Below are 19,142 nucleotides of genomic sequence, written 5' to 3'. Positions count from 1 at the left end.
TGGTGACTTTACATTGTAAGAAGAAGTTTCATTATGGTCTGAGATACATACACACAGTCACATACAAACACACAATGACATATATTTATATTACAGGTGTAACCTCTGGGGATGCTGCAGTTGGACTTGGACACCCAGGGGCTAATAATCACAATTGCATCAATAAAAAAAGAGATGGCTATAGCTATTTACCAGTCCAGGAAGAAAAACTACATTTCCCACAAGGCTATTGTGGAGAGGAGGCTGAGCCTAAGGAGACTGAGAACCAGGGGGCGGAGAGAGAGGAGCATCCTAGGAGAGACTGAGCTGTGTGACCAGTCCAGATAGGTGACCCTAGGCAGAGGGGCACTGAATTTGTGGTCTGAGGAGAGAGAGCAGACAGTCTGCAGAGATATCAGAGCTCAGTGCAGTCCTAAACAGAACCTGCTGGAAGTCACAGTTTGAAGCTGTAGGAGGAGGTTTGCATGCAACTCTGAAGAAGGACATTTTACAAGTCAGCCATTTTGGAGATAATCAAGTTCAGACCTGTGACACACACTGGTGCAGATAAGTAACTGGTGATTTTTACCTATCTGTTATTATTCAAGTGGGGCTTGGACTATATCTGGCCACAAGGGCTGAAGAGTTAGGGATAGATGGGTGGGCAGGTAAAATTGCAACAAGTGTTTGTCTAATCAGCATTTGTGTAACTACAAGTCCCAGAATACAAATAATTAATGATTTTACAGTTGTTGCTACAGGAGGGTTTGCATACTGTGACTTCTGTACCTCACTGCAAGTGATTTAAAGACATCTAAAAGCTGCAATCTGGACACATGATGCTTCCATGCCATGCTGCATCCATACAGAAGGGCCCCAACTTGCAGTGCACTGCTCTATTTGTGTGGCATGTTTGAATACTGTTGATGTGTGTGTTTGGCAGTACATTGTAGAGCTATAAGGAAAATATATATACATTCACCCCGCAAGATATTCCCAGTATCAGGAGCAAGTAAGGTATCTGCTATATTTTTCCATGTGTATAAGGCTATGACAGTTAATGTACATATTGTATGCTGTTAATGTTATTGAGTTATTGCGAGTTATTGTGTTAACTTGGTGTTCATAGTAAGAAGTGGTGCTCCACTTTTATCCACACTGTCTTATTACTGTATTATATTGTTTGCACTATTATTTCAAATTATACCAAAGTATATTTTTCTATAAAATTACAAAGCTGCATTTAGGGTTTCCATTTCAATAAATGTGCCTGGATGGCTTTTGCAGCACACAGTTTGTCACAGAGTGTTAATACTGGGCAGGGGGTTTCCCGAATCTCCCCCTTGTGTATCTTTTGAACACCCCCCAGAAGAGAAAGCAGCGATTCGGGTGGAGGCACTGAAAATCAAGTACCGAGGTGAGAAGCATCTGCATTGTTCAATATATATATATATATATATATATATATATATATATATATATATATATATATATATATATATATATATATATATATATACACCCTCACAATGCATAATACAGAAGGGGGTGTTACACAGGCAATAAGTGTGGTATATGGCATCAAAATCTATATTTTGTGTAAACTATTGTTACGCTGTTTATTGTTCTATAATATAATACAACACACTTTAAATGAAGTTATATCTTGCTGTGGTTAATTTTTAAGTGTCGATTTAAGGGAATATAAGAATGATGTTTCTTGGGTTAAGTTAGAAATACCTTTGCGAGGAGTTGGTTGACGGTAATAGTCATATATATATATATATATATATATATATATATATATATATATATATATATATAACGGTATTAAATGCACATACACACACATGCATAATTAACAAGAAACTAATGAGTTATTGTACCTACACACCGAATGCCATCTATTATATGTACCTTGTGTAGGATTGTTATCGAAATTATATTATTACATTATTGTACATGTAAAGATTCATTTCATACATATATATCTACGTTGTGGTTATGAATTTATAATGTCTTGATATAGGAGATATTATATATATAAAGATGTGTGATACAGTAAATCAGGTTTAAAGGTCTGAAGTACGCGTGTCACACGTGGGAAAGCGTAAATGCATATGGTAAGATAACGAGCGTATCCAGAAATAGAAGAATATAATTGCGTGCGCAATTATGGCATAAATACGGGTCAGACCATGGCTGATTTTTGCTAGTAGGGGTCCTACCACTGTTCTTAGATGTACTATTGCAAACCTATAGTTACAGCCAGCATAATATAAATCTAAAGACCAAAGATTAGTGTATAGATAAGAAAGAAGTGTGTATTATAAAACAAACCAGATGTGAAAATGCCATTGTACCGACTACTCACTTAACTACAAATATGTGGACAAGCGGCACTGGTCAAACAAAAGACTACATGACCGTGACAGCCCGCTGGGTAGGTGTATTGCCTTCAGCAGCAGCATCTGTAGCATCGTCATCCTTTCAGCATAGTAGTGCCAGCAGACAATGTCAGGTCATTCACAGATAAAGTACTCTCTGTATCGCAGGCTTCACTAAGAAACATACTGGTGTCAATCTGTTGGAAAACTCAGTAATGTCATAGAAAATGGCTAACTCTGCTAAGACTCTCCTCAGGATTCCTCATTTCCGATAACAGAGCGAACACTGTGTGCACATTATGACTGGGTGAACTGCACATACAATAAACTTGGTGGTCAGTACAGGAGATGCTGTCTGGTTTCTACAATTTCCAGGCATTTTTGGCATTCAGAGAACAGTGCAGCAGCTGCAAAAAATATCTGATCTGCCATGGCACCAACTGAAGCAAGAGGTAGTAACAAGGTGGAATTCTACGCTCTACATGCGTCAGTGACTGTTACGACTCTGCCTATTCTTTGTATATAACAGCAGTACCTCAAATCCACCAGAGGTGCTGCTCTTCTGTTCCTGAACTTGACACCATGCCTGTAGGAGTTAATCCCCTTGCCTGACGCCTGATTAGAACTGCACCTGTCCCACAGCTTGAAATACCTGCCTCAAACTGTGCTCTGTGCAGTTCATCTTTAATCCCAGGCTGCTGATTGTTCCTCCCTGTTCCAGTGTTTGTGCTTCTGCTGTTGATCTCCGGTTGTGACCCTCTGCCTGATTCCTGGACCCTGCTTGTTTGCCTGTTGCCCTGACCTCGGCCTGATTATTGGACTATGCTCATTCACTTGTGACCTTGACCTCTGCCTGGCTATTGGATTCTGCTTAACCTGATCTCTGCTTGATCACTGGACTCAGTTTGTCTGCTTTCCTGGACAGCCTCGTGCCTTCTGGATTGGGGTAACTCATTATTCTTGTCCCTGCTATTTAACTGTACCTGCCATTACTTGGAACCTGTTGCTCTGTGGACTTTCCTACCATTTATTACACCTGTTCATATCTGTGGAATTGAGACATACCTGTTTACACTGCAACCTGGAAATCTGCATATCCCGCAAACTGAATCCCTGTTTATGTATTTTGCCTGAATAAAGTCATTTGTTTTATCATACCTCTGTTGCTGCTTCCTGAATGCACTAGGAATCATAACAGTGACTGGAGGACCAGCAACAAGCCATCAAAACCTACACATCAAGCCGTGAGATAGGGAGAGGGGGCACATATTACCTTACTCCAGCACATTGGAGAAGCCTTTCAGATTTATGCAAGCAACTCAAACCATTTGAAATTGTAATAAATGAAGTGAGTTCAGACACTGCCAGCCTGAGTCAAATCATACCCAAAATCAAACTACTGGAATAGCAACTAGAGAAGCAGAAGTAGAATATGAAAGTAAGCGATTCTGTAAAGTATGTAGCCCTTATAGATCAAGTTCTTTATTGGCTTTGCCAGTACCCACGGGTCTGCAGCATCATGAAATTGGATCACTACATTTTGGCTACCATGCTCGATCCTAGTTGTAAGTCATATGTATTGTATTTCTTTTCAACTGACACAAATCTTCGGTGGTAGTCATATTAATAACTACCACTATACCGACATCGACTAAACCTACAAAAAAATGGCTATTTCAAGAACGCCTACAAAAAGAAAATGATGACTTACAATACAAATGACACTGTACATCCTCAACATCCTTACGCTACATACCGATTGCTGTCAATGCCGGCTCTTTCAGTTTACGTCACTGATCATAGTGACAGTGATATCTCTGTATTTAAAGCACCAATGCCAGGACCCACGACTTTAATATCTCATTTAGAAGTTAGGGATAGGCATTGCCGCTTTTAATACAAAAATATCAATGTCTCTATGATCAATGACAGAAATTTTAACTGCCTCTATTAACAGCAATCGATATATAGCGGAATGATGTCCAGGATCTTCAGTGTAATTTTCATTGTAATTCATCATTTTCTTTTTGTAGGCATTCTTTAAATCGACATTTTTTTGCAGGTATACACAGTGTCACTATTACCATCATCGTAAAATGGTACCCAACCCCAAATATTAAGAAATGCAAACTGCTCCTTGTGAGCAAGCTGTTGGCTCAAGTCACCCATAACACATCCCCTGCTTCATCATCTCCTAAAAAAGTTACTGCAAGAATTTTTTTTATCTAATACTGTGTGACAATATTGATATCAGTAATGAGGATGATGATGAGGTACATTATTACAATGACCACAATTCCGACAAGAGTTATAGAGACTCAAATATGCCGATCGCTATAATTGCGCCATGTAGGAGATGCAGACTTACCTAAAAACGGATAGTGAATATTTGTGACAGCAGTGCTATAAACGGCAACAGCAGAAAATTGGTAGTATTAAGGGGGCAATGTGAGGAGCCGGCTGATGTAAAAAGTCCAAAGCTTAGTAAAAAAAATAACATTAAAAAAACTGTGGGGTGCTTACTATAAACACTATTAACCTTGGCAACACCTGGGGGCCCGGGCCTCCACTTGAGGCAGCCAGTTAATGATTATTATTATTTTTTTTAAATAAAAAATTCCCCATCGGGTGTCGTGTGCATAAGGCGGGGAGGGAAGGGGGTTTAGGGTGAGGGAGGGTGCTGTTACCTGCTCTCAGTCCACGGACAGTGTGTGACATCACACACAGTCCAACAGCCTGCAGAGTAAGCTGAGGCGCTCTGAAATGAAGCGTTTCCTTGCTCACACTGCAGGTTTCCACTCTGATGTCAGCAACACCAGCACAGCATAAGTAAGTATATTGGGCTGGGGTAGGGGATAAGGACAACAGGGTTATAACCTTATAACCTTAGATCACTAGATACCTGGCCCTCTAGGTTCACGGAATAACACAGGTAAGGAGGCAAGAAAGAGATAATGATCCATTTATTTACACAAGTGTTCACACAGAGTAGATGCAAAAACACAAAGGAGAAGTAGCTAATAACCAGTGGCAATAAAACACCCAAACAGTACATAGGAGAGGTCTCACCACACAGGAAGTTTCACAGAGTCCCAGTCAGGCAACAAATGAGTCCCAAAGTTATTCCACAGGATGGCCAGTGGGCCGGTCTCAAGTAGTTGTCCTCCAATCTTGCCAACTCTCTCCACTAGCTTAGTGGGACCCAGAGTACCAGTCACCCTACTCCAAGTAGGCTCATCAGTTTACTCTAGATCACGAGTTCCTCCCAATGGAATAAGGGTCCAACAAACTTCCTTACTGAAATAGCAGTGTCCAACCAGTATTTGTCCCCTGGTAAAGTTCGACAACCCTTTCACAGTCAGAGTTCTTTCTCCGTCAAAAATGACGGTACACACACCTCCTCTCTCCCGGGTCTCGTGTTTTTACTCCTCTCTCCCGCTGGCCCACGCCCCTCTTCAACAGTCCACAGTCATTGGTAATTACAGCATAGAAGTGGTGACCGAGGTGTGGTAAGGAGTGTGTTTTCAACAAAGGCCCCCCTGATGTTTCCAGGGCCACAGTTGCCCCTCCACCACTTAGATGAAAATGGCGGCTGGTGGCTTCTGTATTCCCTTCAAGTTGAAATCAAAAGATACTTAGCTGTGGAATTCAATTTGACTGCTGAATAATGTCTTGATCTGAGGAGCCCCATTGCTCTGATAGCACTCAGTGAAATCAGGATCATTTGTTGGACACAGCTTTACAGACCATGTTCCAATTGAAGCTAAAACTATGTGGCTATCAGCTGCCTATTAAACTTCTAAATCCAACCCCCTTCTCCCCCCAGAGACGTTAAAACCAGTCCTGGACATATAAAAATGTCCTTGTACTAACAGGGATCATTGTGTGAATGTTATCTTAAAAGATCGGAGAGGGCTTGCATAAGACATTTCAGTCCTATTAACCCTTTACATCACAGAAAGGAAGCAGGCCTGGGTTAGGCCTGACAGTAGGCTAAATGTCCTCTATGCAGAGATCACAGGTTTTGGTCCTGGAACTTGCTGGTCACTGAGCCACACCCCCTAGAGGTTGGACTCATTGCCTCCATCTCCCTCCAGTACTGGGGAGAAATGACACGTGATGTAGTCTGACCCAGCATAATATAAAATGCACATTTCTCTTGAATTTGAGTAAAAAACAAAATTATTATTTTTTGTATTAATTCCTCCCCCTTAAGTTATAATAGCAGGGACTGTCTTTCTGTGTCCAGTTCAAGATTGCTGCAGAGTCGCCCATCACACAGACAGGTGAAAATATACATAACCAATAAATAAACCAATTCTTGGAGATATTTGTAAACATATATAGGCACCCGTGTCAGCTGGCATGATATAGGAGGCGGTAGGGGAAGCCGTTAACCATCCTCTGGCGCAATTTCTAATTTTATTCAATTGACTGCCAGTCATCGCCACTCCTTGGTCACTGACAGTAGGAAGCAGGAGCTGGTTGGTTAGTGAATTACTTTATTGTCTTCCACTTCCCCACCAATAGCACCTTAACTCGGGCGGAGTGATGGGCACCAACGCACAGGAAGCAAAGTTGGGGGAGACACTGGCGTGATAATCAGATATTGGCTTATCTCCTTCTCAGCTGCTTCGTACCTTCATTGTTTAAAGAATGTTAATAAAACCAAGAAGACAACTTGTTTGGAATTTATATATTTTATTACGTTATTTGTGTACAGACTATAACATTGTAGGCAATATGAGTTATTATAAAACAAAGGCTAGCAATCAATTTTAACTTGCATAGCAAGATTGTCAACTATACATATTCTAATCTTTAAGGAGCTAAATACAATCCAACCTCATTAATTAAAGCAAAATTGTCACTGACACACAGTGCAGGCAGCCATCGTGTGGCATTCTTTAGAATTCACAAACCAGCAGCCACAGGTGGTAAAAGTGACAACAGGTAGGACAGTCTGTCAAATGTTCGGAGTCTAGTGCAGGCTTGGCTAACCTGTGGTACTCCAGGTGTTGTGAAACTACAAGACCCAGCATACCCTTACAGCAATAAGCTGCTATATATTGGCAAAGCATGCTGGGGCTTGTAGTTTCACAACACCTGGAGTGCCATAGGTTAGCCAAGCCTGGTCTAATGGGACAATCCTGATTTTTGGTGCCTGTTCTGCCCAATCTAAGGGGCAGGTCAAGACTGTGTATTCTTTATACACACACAGTATGCTTTATATACTACACTAAGGTGCTAGCTGTCCTTCGTGGACTGACCACTCCCCCTCTAGTGTCAGGTCCCGCCTCTATGATGGCTGACCACACCCCCTCTGGTGGGCCCCTAGTGTTACAGTCCCCCGGTGGGCCATTCATGCCCCAGGCCGACACTGGCTGCATCACTGTTTGATGAACTTTAAATCATGTAAACCATGTGCCTCTTTCACACCATCACCATTTATTTATATGGCGCCACTGATTCCGCAGCGCTGCACAGAGAACTCACTCACATTAGTCCCTGCCCCATTGGAGCTTACAGTCTAAATTCCATAACACACACACACACACTGAGAGAGAGAGAGACTAAGGTCAATATATAAACCCCGTGCCTCTTTTCTTTGGATCAAAAAACAGGTGTACTAGTCACACTGTAAGCAACAGAAATGGGTTTTAGAAATGTATCTGACACTAAAAATAACCTACAATGTTTTATAGAAGTGTAATTTAGAACTTGTTATTTACCATAAGGCGGAAGGATACCCACGGGTCTGTTCATGTTCTTCACATAAATGCATCCCCAGCTCGTTCCATGTTATTATTGTAAGAAAAAAAATAAAATTATTTTAACTATTATCTATTAATCATTTCCCTGACCAATCATTAGCAAATTAATATTTGTTTGCACCAGTTGTTATTATAACATGGCACCCGAGTCTGCTCCCCTGTATTATAATTACATGACACCAGAGACTGCTCCACCTGTATTATAATTACACGACACCAGTCTGCTCCCCCTGTATTATAATTACATGACACCAGTCTGCTCCCCTATATTATAATTACACGACACTAGTCTGCTCCCTCTGTATTATAATTACATGACACCAGTCTGCTCCCCCTGTATTATAATTACATGACACCAGTCTGCTCCCCCTGTATTATAATTACATGACACCAGTCTGCTCCCCCTGTATTATAATTACATGACACCAGTCTGCTCCCCCTGTATTATAATTACATGACACCAGTCTGCTCCCTGTATTATAATTACATGACACCAGTCTGCTCCCCCTGTATTATAATTACATGACACCAGTCTGCTCCCCCTGTATTATAATTACATGACACCAGTCTGCTCCCCCTGTATTATAATTACATGACACCAGTCTGCTCCCCCTGTATTATAATAATATCATTACCAGCTGCCAGACACTGCCTTGTTCCTGTACTCAGCAGAAACCGGAAGTATGCTGAAACGCAGAAACAGGAAGTGAATTCAGTGGACCGCATAGACCGGAAGTCAGTTGTCCACACAAACCGGAAGTTGGCTGTGTTACATTCTCCGGGCGAGAGGCGGTGAGAGCATAGATATAATGTAATATAATGATAAACATATAACATAGATAATATGTAATATAGATGCCCTGATTATGGCTTTGTTAGGTGAGCATTATGCGGCTGTGAAACTAGGAAGCTCTCACCTCATTGTGCCTCATTAATGCTTCAATACCCACCATTCTTTCCTTTTCATATACTAATAGCACCCACTACGGTACCTCACTTGAAAACCTCATAAAAGTCACCAGATATCCTCCTAATGTCCACTGTATAACCTCTATATACCTACCTCATATCATCCTAATCCTGCCTCATACTCTGCTCCTCTGATATCCTCCTAATGTCCACTGTATAACCTCTATATACCTCATATCATCCTAATCCTGCCTCATACTCTGCTCCTCTGATATCCTCCTAATGTCCACTGTATAACCTCTATATACCTCATATCATCCTAATCCTGCCTCATACTCTGCTCCCCTGATATCCTCCTAATGTCCACTGTATAACCTCTATATACCTCATATCATCCTAATCCTGCCTCATACTCTGCTCCTCTGATATCCTCCTAATGTCCACTGTATAACCTCTATATACCTACCTCATACCATCCTAATCCTGCCTCATACTCTGCTCCCCTGATATCCTCCTAATGTCCACTGTATAACCTCTATATACCTCATATCATCCTAATCCTGCCTCATACTCTGCTCCTCTGATATCCTCCTAATGTCCACTGTATAACCTCTATATACCTACCTCATATCATCCTAATCCTGCCTCATACTCTGCTCCTCTGATATCCTCCTAATGTCCACTGTATAACCTCTATATACCTCATATCATCCTAATCCTGCCTCATACTCTGCTCCCTGATATCCTCCTAATGCCCACTGTATAACCTCTATATACCTACTTCATATCATCCTAATCCTGCCTCATACTCTGCTCCTCTGATATCCTCCTAATGCCCACTGTATAACCTCTATATACCTACCTCATATCATCCTAATCCTGCCCCATACTCTGCTCCTCTGATATCCTCCTAATGCCCACTGTATAACCTCTATATACCTACCTCATATCATCCTAATCCTGCCTCATACTCTGCTCCTCTGATATCCTCCTAATGCCCACTGTATAACCTCTATATACCTACCTCATATCATCCTAATCCTGCCTCATACTCTGCTCCCCTGATATCCTCCTAATGTCCACTGTATAACCTCTATATACCTACCTCATATCATCCTAATCCTGCCCCATACTCTGCTCCTCTGATATCCTCCTAATGTCCACTGTATAACCTCCTATATACCTACCTCATATCATCCTAATCCTGCCTCAAACTCTGCTCCTCTGATATCCTCCTAATGCCCACTGTATAACCTCTATATACCTACCTCATATCATCCTAATCCTGCCTCATACTCTGCTCCCCTGATATCCTCCTAATGTCCACTGTATAACCTCTATATACCTACCTCATATCATCCTAATCCTGCCCCATACTCTGCTCCTCTGATATCCTCCTAATGTCCACTGTATAACCTCCTATATACCTACCTCATATCATCCTAATCCTGCCTCATACTCTGCTCCCCTGATATCCTCCTAATGTCCACTGTATAACCTCTATATACCTACCTCATATCATCCTAATCCTGCCTCAAACTCTGCTCCCCTGATATCATCCTAATGTCCACTGTATAACCTCTATATACCTACCTCATATCATCCTAATCCTGCCTCATACTCTGCTCCTCTGATATCCTCCTAATGCCCAATTCATAGCCTGATAATTACCACTTTAGAGCTTCCTAATGTTCCCATCTTGTACTTTATAATTTCAGTATTTCCTTGTGATACCCTTATTTCCATTTCATATCCTCGCTATTCCCACTACACAGCCTTAGTAAACCAGAAGAGGTAGACCGACGAAGAGGAAGATTGGTCTCGCTGCAGCTTTGAATATAGACTGAATAGGAGTAAAACAGGTGCAGAGGAGGCCAGTAAGGAGTAGATTGCAGTAATTATGGCAGGAAATAATCAGGGTATGGATGAACGTTTTGGTAGCATCATTAGGGAGTAAAGAGATGATACAAACTATGTTGTGAATATGGAAGCGGCAGGATTGGGTGAGGGATTGGCTTTAGGGGGTAAAGGAGTTAGAGGAATCAAGAATAACACCCAGGCATCGAACTTGGGGAAGAGAGGTATTGCCAACATTGATGGAGAGGAGGAGACTCTTGAGGGAGGGAAGCCAATAAGTTCAGTTTTGGCCATGTTGAGTTTAAGAAAACGTTGGGACATCCAGGAAGAGGTGGCAGAGAGGCAGCAGGACACCCTAGTGAGGAGGAGATGGCAGTGGTCAGGTGATGAGAGGTAGATATGGGTGATTCACAGAGGTGGTACTTGACGACACCCAACGTTGGGACATCCAGGAAGAGGTTGCAGAGAGGCAGCAGGACACCCTAGTGAGGAGGAGATGGGAGTGGTCAGGTGATGAGAGGTAGATATGGGTGTCCTCATGGAGGTGGTACTTGAGGACCTGAAGAAACTAATAAATTCACCCAGTGAGGAGGTGTACAAAGAAAAGAGCAGAGTGTCAAGGACGGGCCTCCGAGAGAGGGAGAAGGAGCCTAAGGTAGATATAAAGATCGGTTTGAGAGATTGGAGGTGAACCAAGAGAGGACAGTGTCAGAAAGGCCAAAGGTGAGTAGGGTATGCAGCAGGAGGCGGTGGTCTACTGTGTGAAAAGCTGCAGAGAAGTCTAGGAGGATAAGCAGGGAGGGGTGGCCTTTGGATTTGACAGACAAAGGATCATTCATGACTTTGATCAGGGCAGATTCTGTTGAGTGGAAGCCAGATATGAGGGGATCAAGGAGGGAGTTATCAGAGAGGTAACTAGTGAGGCAGTTGTAGACAAACTGTTTAATTAATTTAGAGGCAAAAGGGAGGAGAGAGATTGGGCAGTAGTTGGAGGTGGGTCAACATTTTTTTTTTTTTTAGAATGTTAAGAGCATGGTTGAAGGATGAGGAGATGCATAAGTTGAAGAGATGTGGAGGAGGGAGCAGGCGATTGGGGAGAAGGATCTAAGGAGTTGGGAGGGAATGGGATCCAGAGGGTAGGTTGAGGGGGGAGAGGAAATAAGAAGAAAATGGACTTCCTCACCTGTGGAGGGGCAGAAGGGGCACATAGAATGATGACTGAAGAGCAATGATGCGGGGGAGGGGGAGTAAGTGGGTATGTGAGAGTCAGTGGAAGACGAGAATGATGGAAGTAGGAGAAATGCAGAGCAAGGTATTGAAAGTGGCAAGGAGGCGACGGTGGTTTGGACAACTGAGATAATATGAAGAAGGATTGTTTAGCTAGGGAACGGGCAGAGCTGTAGGAGAGGATGAACTTTGCATGAAGGAGATCTGCCACTGAGAAAGATTTTCTCAAGTAGCATTCAGCATTACAAGAACATTTTTAAAGAAGCTTTGTAAGTTTAGAGTGCCACGGCAGAGGCAAACAGGTTTCGGGGGAATCATAGTCGAAGGCAAAAGAAAGGGTGTGGTTGTAGTGGGAGGCCGTCTGGTTGAGACAGGCCAGGGTGATTAAGAGGGAGAGGAGAGTTTCAAGGGAGGATAAAAGACAGCAGTGTCAATGGAATCAATATTACGCCTAGTGAGATAGGGTTTGGGAGGTGCAGGAGATGAGGGGAGGGTGAAGGATAGGAGATGAAAGTCAGAATGTGGGAATGGAGAGTTGGAGAAATCAGAACGCAAAGGTGGGAGAAGACAAGGTCAAGGTAGTGACCAAGACAGTAGGTTGGATGGTCCATTGTGACAGGTCGAAAAATAAAGAAAATGAAAAGAAAGTTTGATGGAAGCCGGAAAAGAAGGGTTATTGATGGAGATGTTAGTAGCCCAAGATGGTGAAAGGGAGACCTGAAGAGAGGTAGTTGGAGAGCCAAGGCACAAAGTTATCAAAGGATTGGGAGTTGGGGCCATGTGGTGGTAGTTGATGGCAACACAGAGATGAATATGGTAGAAGACACAGATGTTGTGGAACTTAAAGAAGAAGGACTTTTGGAGAGATTATTCATCATTATTATTATTATTAATTTTTATTTATAGGGCGCCACTAGGTATCCGTAGCGCCGCACAGGGACAGACAGAAACACGATACAGGGTGAGACAGCACGGTACAGTTAACAAAAAGCACACTAACTCAGAAGCTCAATGTACAGCTAGATGAGAGGTGAGAGCCCCCAGAGGGGTAGAGAGAGGGGTAGAAGGGCAGGAGGACCTCACGGAAGAGACAAGGAGCTGGAGAGCAGAGTTAAGGTGGTGGAGAACAGAAGGAGAGGAGGCCCTGCTCGAAGGAGCGTACAATTTAAGGGGAGGGTAGGACGGACAGAGACGCAATGGTGGGAGGAGGAAATGGGGAGAACGGAGGCAGAGACGGAGAGGGTGGGAGAGGAGAATGAAAAGGAGGGAGGTAGGAGGGGGACAGGAGGGAGGGCAGGAGTGGGAGGGGGGTAGGGGGAGACTGGGAGGAGGTCAATTAGGTGGGGGAGTGGAGGGCTTTAAGGAAGAGGTGGCTTTTTAAGGCCCGTTTTGAAGCTTGACAAGTTGGGGGAAGTTCTGATGGAGCGGGGGAGATGGTTCCAGTGGAGGGGGGCAGCGCCAAACGCAGAGGGCGGGATGGAGCGTGAATGGAGATTAGGTTGGAGATGTAGGGAGCAGTGTGAGTTGGAGAGGGCCTTGAAAGTAAGAGTGAGGAGCTTGAACACGATTCTGTAGGGGATGGGGAGCCAGTGGAGGGATTGGTAGAGGGGGGAGACAGAAGAGGAGCGGCGAGAAAGGAAAATCAGCGGAGCGGCAGCATTGAGTACGGAGCGAGATGAGAGCGGGGGAGGCCAGTAAGGAGGAGGTTACAGTAGTGCAAGCGGGAGATAATAAGAGAGTGGACAAGAGCTTTAGTGGCATCTTGGGAGAGGAAGTCCCGAATGCGTGCGATGTTGCGCAGCTGAAGCGGCAGGATTTAGCGAGAGAGAGAATATGAGGGGCAAAGGATAGAGAGGAGTCAAGGGTGATGCTGAGGCAGCAAAGTTGAGGAACAGGGGAAATATAGGAGTTGAGAACGGTGATAGAAAGGTCGGAAGGGGAGGGGGAATGAGCGGGGGAAAGTCAATAAGTTCCGTTTTAGCGAGATTAAGTTTGAGGAATCTAGAGGACTTCCAGGAGGAGATGGCGGAGAGGCAGGCGGACACCCTGGAGAGGAGGGAGGGAGAGAGATCGGGAGAAAGGTAGTGTTGGGTATCATCCGCATAAAGGTGGTACTTGAGACCAAAGTAGCTGATGAGTTCACCCAGGGTAGAGGTGTAAAGAGAGAACAGTAGGGGTCCGAGAACAGAGCCTTGGGGGACCCCTACTGGAATGGAGGAAGGGGGGAGATAGATGACTCGGAAGGTACAATTGGGGAAAAGGAGGATGCCCAGAGCGTCACTCGGACAGTAACCAGGCCTGATGGTATGGGTGAAGGTGAAGCCCCCATAGGAGAGAGTAGCAGGGGAAGCGGTGTGAGAGGAGGATAGCCACGTTTCGGTTATAGCAAGGAGGTTGAGATAGTTGGATATGAAGAGGTCATGGATAAAGAGTAATTTGTTGTAGATGGTTCTGACATTTCAGAGGCACAGGAAAAAGAGAGCATTATGTTGGGAAATGTGGATGAGATTGTGAGGGTTACAGGTGAGGGCAGAGCGACAGGATAGGTATAGGATGGGAGAAAGGAGGCATAGTGTGAGACAAACTAGGATAGGTACAGAATGGGAGAAAGGAGGCATAGTGTGAGACAAACTAGGATTGGGTAGAAAGGGAAGAGGAGAAATAATAAAGGAATGGAAGAAGAGGCTCTAGCGAGAGAGGGGGATGGCTGTGGAGGTGCTAGGTGAGGAAGCCACAGGGTTTGGGGGCTTAGCAAGGAAAAGTGATGGGACATTGGGAAGTGAAGAAACAAAGGGGCTGACCAGCAGGTGGAGTATTGGTCGAAGTAACAACACTGGGGTCATGAGTTTTATTCCCAACCATGGCCTTATCTGTGTGGAGTTTGTATGTTCTCTCCGTGTTTGCGTGGGTTTCCTCCAGGTGCTCCTGTTTTCTCCCACACTCCAAAAACATGCTAGTAGGTTAATTGGCTGCTATTAAATTGACGTGTGTGTGCGCACGCACGTGTGTTAGGGAATTTAGACTGTAAGCTCCAATGGGTCAGGGGCTGACATGGTTCTCTGTACAGCGCTGCAGAATTAGTGGCGCTATATAAATAGCTGCTGATGATGATAGTAATATCAGTCCCAAAATCACCGAACTTGGGATATATATTACCCACAGTATGCTGTTTTATTCTATCACTGATACATTCATCAGACTTTTTTCTTCTATTATTTTTTAACATTTTTATAATTGATATCTAAGAGAAAGGCTTATTTTACATTTACAACACATCTTTAACTGTTTCCTATATGCATTGTCTGGTAAAGTGTATATAATGCTTTGCTCTACTGCCATCTTCCATTTGCTGGCTGTTCCAAGTGTATATTTATATCCAGCCCTCACCGCCACGTCATCTTGCTGTTTGTACTACTCTGTTCAAAGCCAATGATATATCCGTGGATGCCGACTGTAGACCGAGAACTTGGAAAGGCCACAAAACATTGTGAGAGCTGCAGAAGTGGTAAATGCTAGATACTCTTTACTAGAGAGTGTATATATAGGAAATGTTTACACATAGAATGTTGTTTGTGTTTGTAAAATAGATTTCTTGTATGTGTTTCACGATTAAACTCTAAAAAAAAACCAAAAAAAACAAACAACCCACACCCATGTGTCAGGAGGATTGAGCAGGACCCAGAGCCCCATCACGGTGCCTCCACCTCACTCATTGATACATGAGAGAGACAATGACCAGAGAATTCTAGAACTCACCAACAAGATCATTCAGCTGCTGACTGGAGAGGTGACTGCTGAGAATGGGACATTATACAGTAACACCAGGGGATGTGTCTGGGTGATGACTGTATCATTGTGTGTTAGGGTCCTATATGGTGTCACTATCTCTATCTCCATGCAGGACTGGGAATACTTAAACGAATACAAGGGTCTTTGTAAGAACATGATGAAGAATCACTGGACCCTCACATCACTGGGTAAGAGAAGACTATGATTTATTGTAAAGTAGAGAACAGTTTTGAGGGCCACCTAGGTACTCATATGTGACAGGATGGGCCGCCTATACCACCCTGTCGTGTTGCTGGGGATCGGTTGGGCTTGCCTTGCTATAGTCCCCTTTTCTTTATCCCAATTGCGCACTCTAACCGCAGTAGGAGGGACTGAAGTTGCTGCCACCATTGGACTCCTTTGCGGCATCCAGAGAGCTGTCCTAGGTAACTCTCACTGCTAGTGTACCCTCTTGCTGGTACACCTGGACTGGTACCCCTGACCTCTTACCTTCATATCAGGGTTGCTGTGGATGTTTCCCCTTGCCTATCACACTGGCCAGAGCTGCAGGTAGCAGGCAGAGCGTTGATACTAGACCCTGGGTCCCAACCTCAGAACACTTGGATAACGGATTAGATTTGATTTGGTGTAATCTGCAGATCACAAGAATTACAGAAGGAAAGTAGTCGTCAAGTAGGCTCTTGAAGCAAATGATGTTTATTAGCTCAAGTGTCCTAATAAGGACAGTTCACACTAGTGTATGGTACTAGTGATTAGAAGGTCAGTTGGAACAATAATACATTACATTGTCAAACAGTGTTTTTTATGTGCAGTTTTGGATACAGCCTGTCAGGGGTTAAATATTCATCAGGTCTCAGGATGTAAAATCCTCTAGACTAAGAGTTAATGCAATTTAAGCTTTATCAAGATTTACATCAATCTCTTGATTTCTACATCCTGTCTTAGAGACATAGGAACCCCCCTCCCCATCCCCTGTGTCTTCAGGCTAAGGGATGTGTTGGACACTGAGATGAAAAGGTCTAATTAACATGAGATTACCTGCCTTCAGAAAGTCACAGAAAACACATTTCCTCCCCTGGCATGGCCTCAGAAATCAGTACATTGCCAATACAGAAATATAACACAGTATCAAAATCAGTACATTTGCAATGATAGAAATTGGCACCTGTGCCACTAATTCAACTAAATTTCCACAATAATTTTTTCCTATGTGATCTAGCTACAGCATATCATCTGATAGCCACATATAAACACTGTACTAAGTCAATGTGTGTTCCTGCAGATGGACCCAGTAACAGAAATACCCCAGAGAGATGTTCTCATCCTCTTTATTCACAGGATTGTGCAGAGGAAAATCACAGTATCCCACAGGAGTATCAGGTAGATAAAATTTAGTCTCCCTAAAATACAAAAAATACCAAATTGACTTCTCACTATATGGTTTGTAGATCCGCTGTTTGTGTCTTATACACTGATAATCTTCTGTGTAATCTCTTTTAGCAATATCAGTCATTATTAAAGTGTTATTTTACTCTTGTGGGTTACTTAGGGTGAAGATCTGACTAATATTAAGGTAGAAGTTATAGAGGGAGAAGAAGAGATGTATGTGAGGGGTGATCAGCAGTGTAAGGAGGAGGAAATCCCTACAGATATCAGCACAGGTGAGTAATAAACAATAAATACATAAAAGACTGATATATTCTCCTTGTTCAGTCACTACAACAATCTTATACTACACCCTCCTCTGTCAGTACAAACTAAGGAGGAAAAGTCTGCCTAGTGGGGGGAGTTAGGAGCCATCAGCCCCCAGGTCATGTACACACATAATCTGATAATCACATATAAATAATGTGTTTATTTTACAGATGGATCCAGTAATAGAAATGTCCCAGAGAGATGTCCCCATCCTCATGATTCCCAGGATTGTACAGAGGAAAAGCACAGTATTCCATATAAGTATCAGGTAGTTCCAAGTTAGCTGCTCGTCGCCATGGAGCCGTTTGTGTGGAGTCTTAATATTGTGTAGATGACTTGGGGATGATGTAGAGACGGTGCCAGGAGTCCGTCTGGTTGTTGTAAGGAAGAGCTGGAAATAATATTATTTGTGAGAAGGGAGATACCTTGGAGGACTATGGAAAAGTGACAGGGTTAATTACAGTACTGATAAGCTTGTAGAATGTTTATAGTGTTGAGTATGTATGGGCAATAGGAGTGGAGCATTAAGGTAGAAATAGGGTAGAACATTTGGTACAAGATATAGAGCTGAGAGGAGGAATGGCAAATGGAAATGTTAGAAGGATTAAATATGGTGTGGATATATAAAATTGAAATTGAGTTGAATGGAAATATGGGAGCTACAGATGGTACAGCAGAGTTGTGCAAGTGGGGATATAAATATGAGAATGAGAAAGGGTTGGTAGTGGTTTAATGTGAGGAGTGTAAGTATATATCGAGTGAATGGATGTGGTTATAGGAAAGTGATAATTTAAGTGTAAAAACTGCATTAGACTCATGGAGGGTGAACAGTGAACTGTATAATGGCTATGATTGGAAGGGTGGTATTATTAGTTGGTAAATGATTGGCAGAATTGTGTTGTTAGTGAATAGAGATGCATGGGGTCAGAAGGAAAGAATAGGAATGAAGTCAAATAGTGGACTTTGAAATTAGATAATTATTACTGTTAAGTCCATGGCAGCCCTTACTGATGGGTTATCCCTCACTTGGCTGAGTCGGGACCAAGCCAACCCCACCAACGTTATAGTGATGCTGAAGCCATGGATATCGGGCCATTAGTGACATTTTCCTGTAATTACATCCATCCAGCCTTCTCGCCACCAGGGTGTTGGCTACCAGTTCCTTGACTTCTCCTATCACCCATGAGATCCGTTCCCCTGCATATTATCACCTGGGCTTTCCCAGATATCTGGGTAACCCACTCCTGTGAACAGAGAACAGATTTATTCACCCTCACTTGTGATCCTGAGTTTTGTGCAGTAACTGACGTATGCATTAGTTAACATAAAATCAACAGTCTCTTGACTGCCCTGTGAGAGACGACTCTAGGCACAGTGCCCGAAACAGTGACGCACTGGAGTCCACTCCTGACTCTCTCCAGGGGCTCCTAGCAGGTGCTCCCATTTTCCTGTCAAATCCTGCTAAGCCAAAGGACATATAGGGGCCTACCCTCCCAGTTCAAAAACTCTGGAGTCTGGTAGACAA

This window comes from Mixophyes fleayi, chromosome 6, assembly GCF_038048845.1.
Source record: "Mixophyes fleayi isolate aMixFle1 chromosome 6, aMixFle1.hap1, whole genome shotgun sequence".
NCBI lineage: Eukaryota > Metazoa > Chordata > Amphibia > Anura > Limnodynastidae > Mixophyes > Mixophyes fleayi.
The sequence above is the reverse complement of the archived record's forward strand: the minus strand, read 5'-3'. Positions refer to the sequence as shown.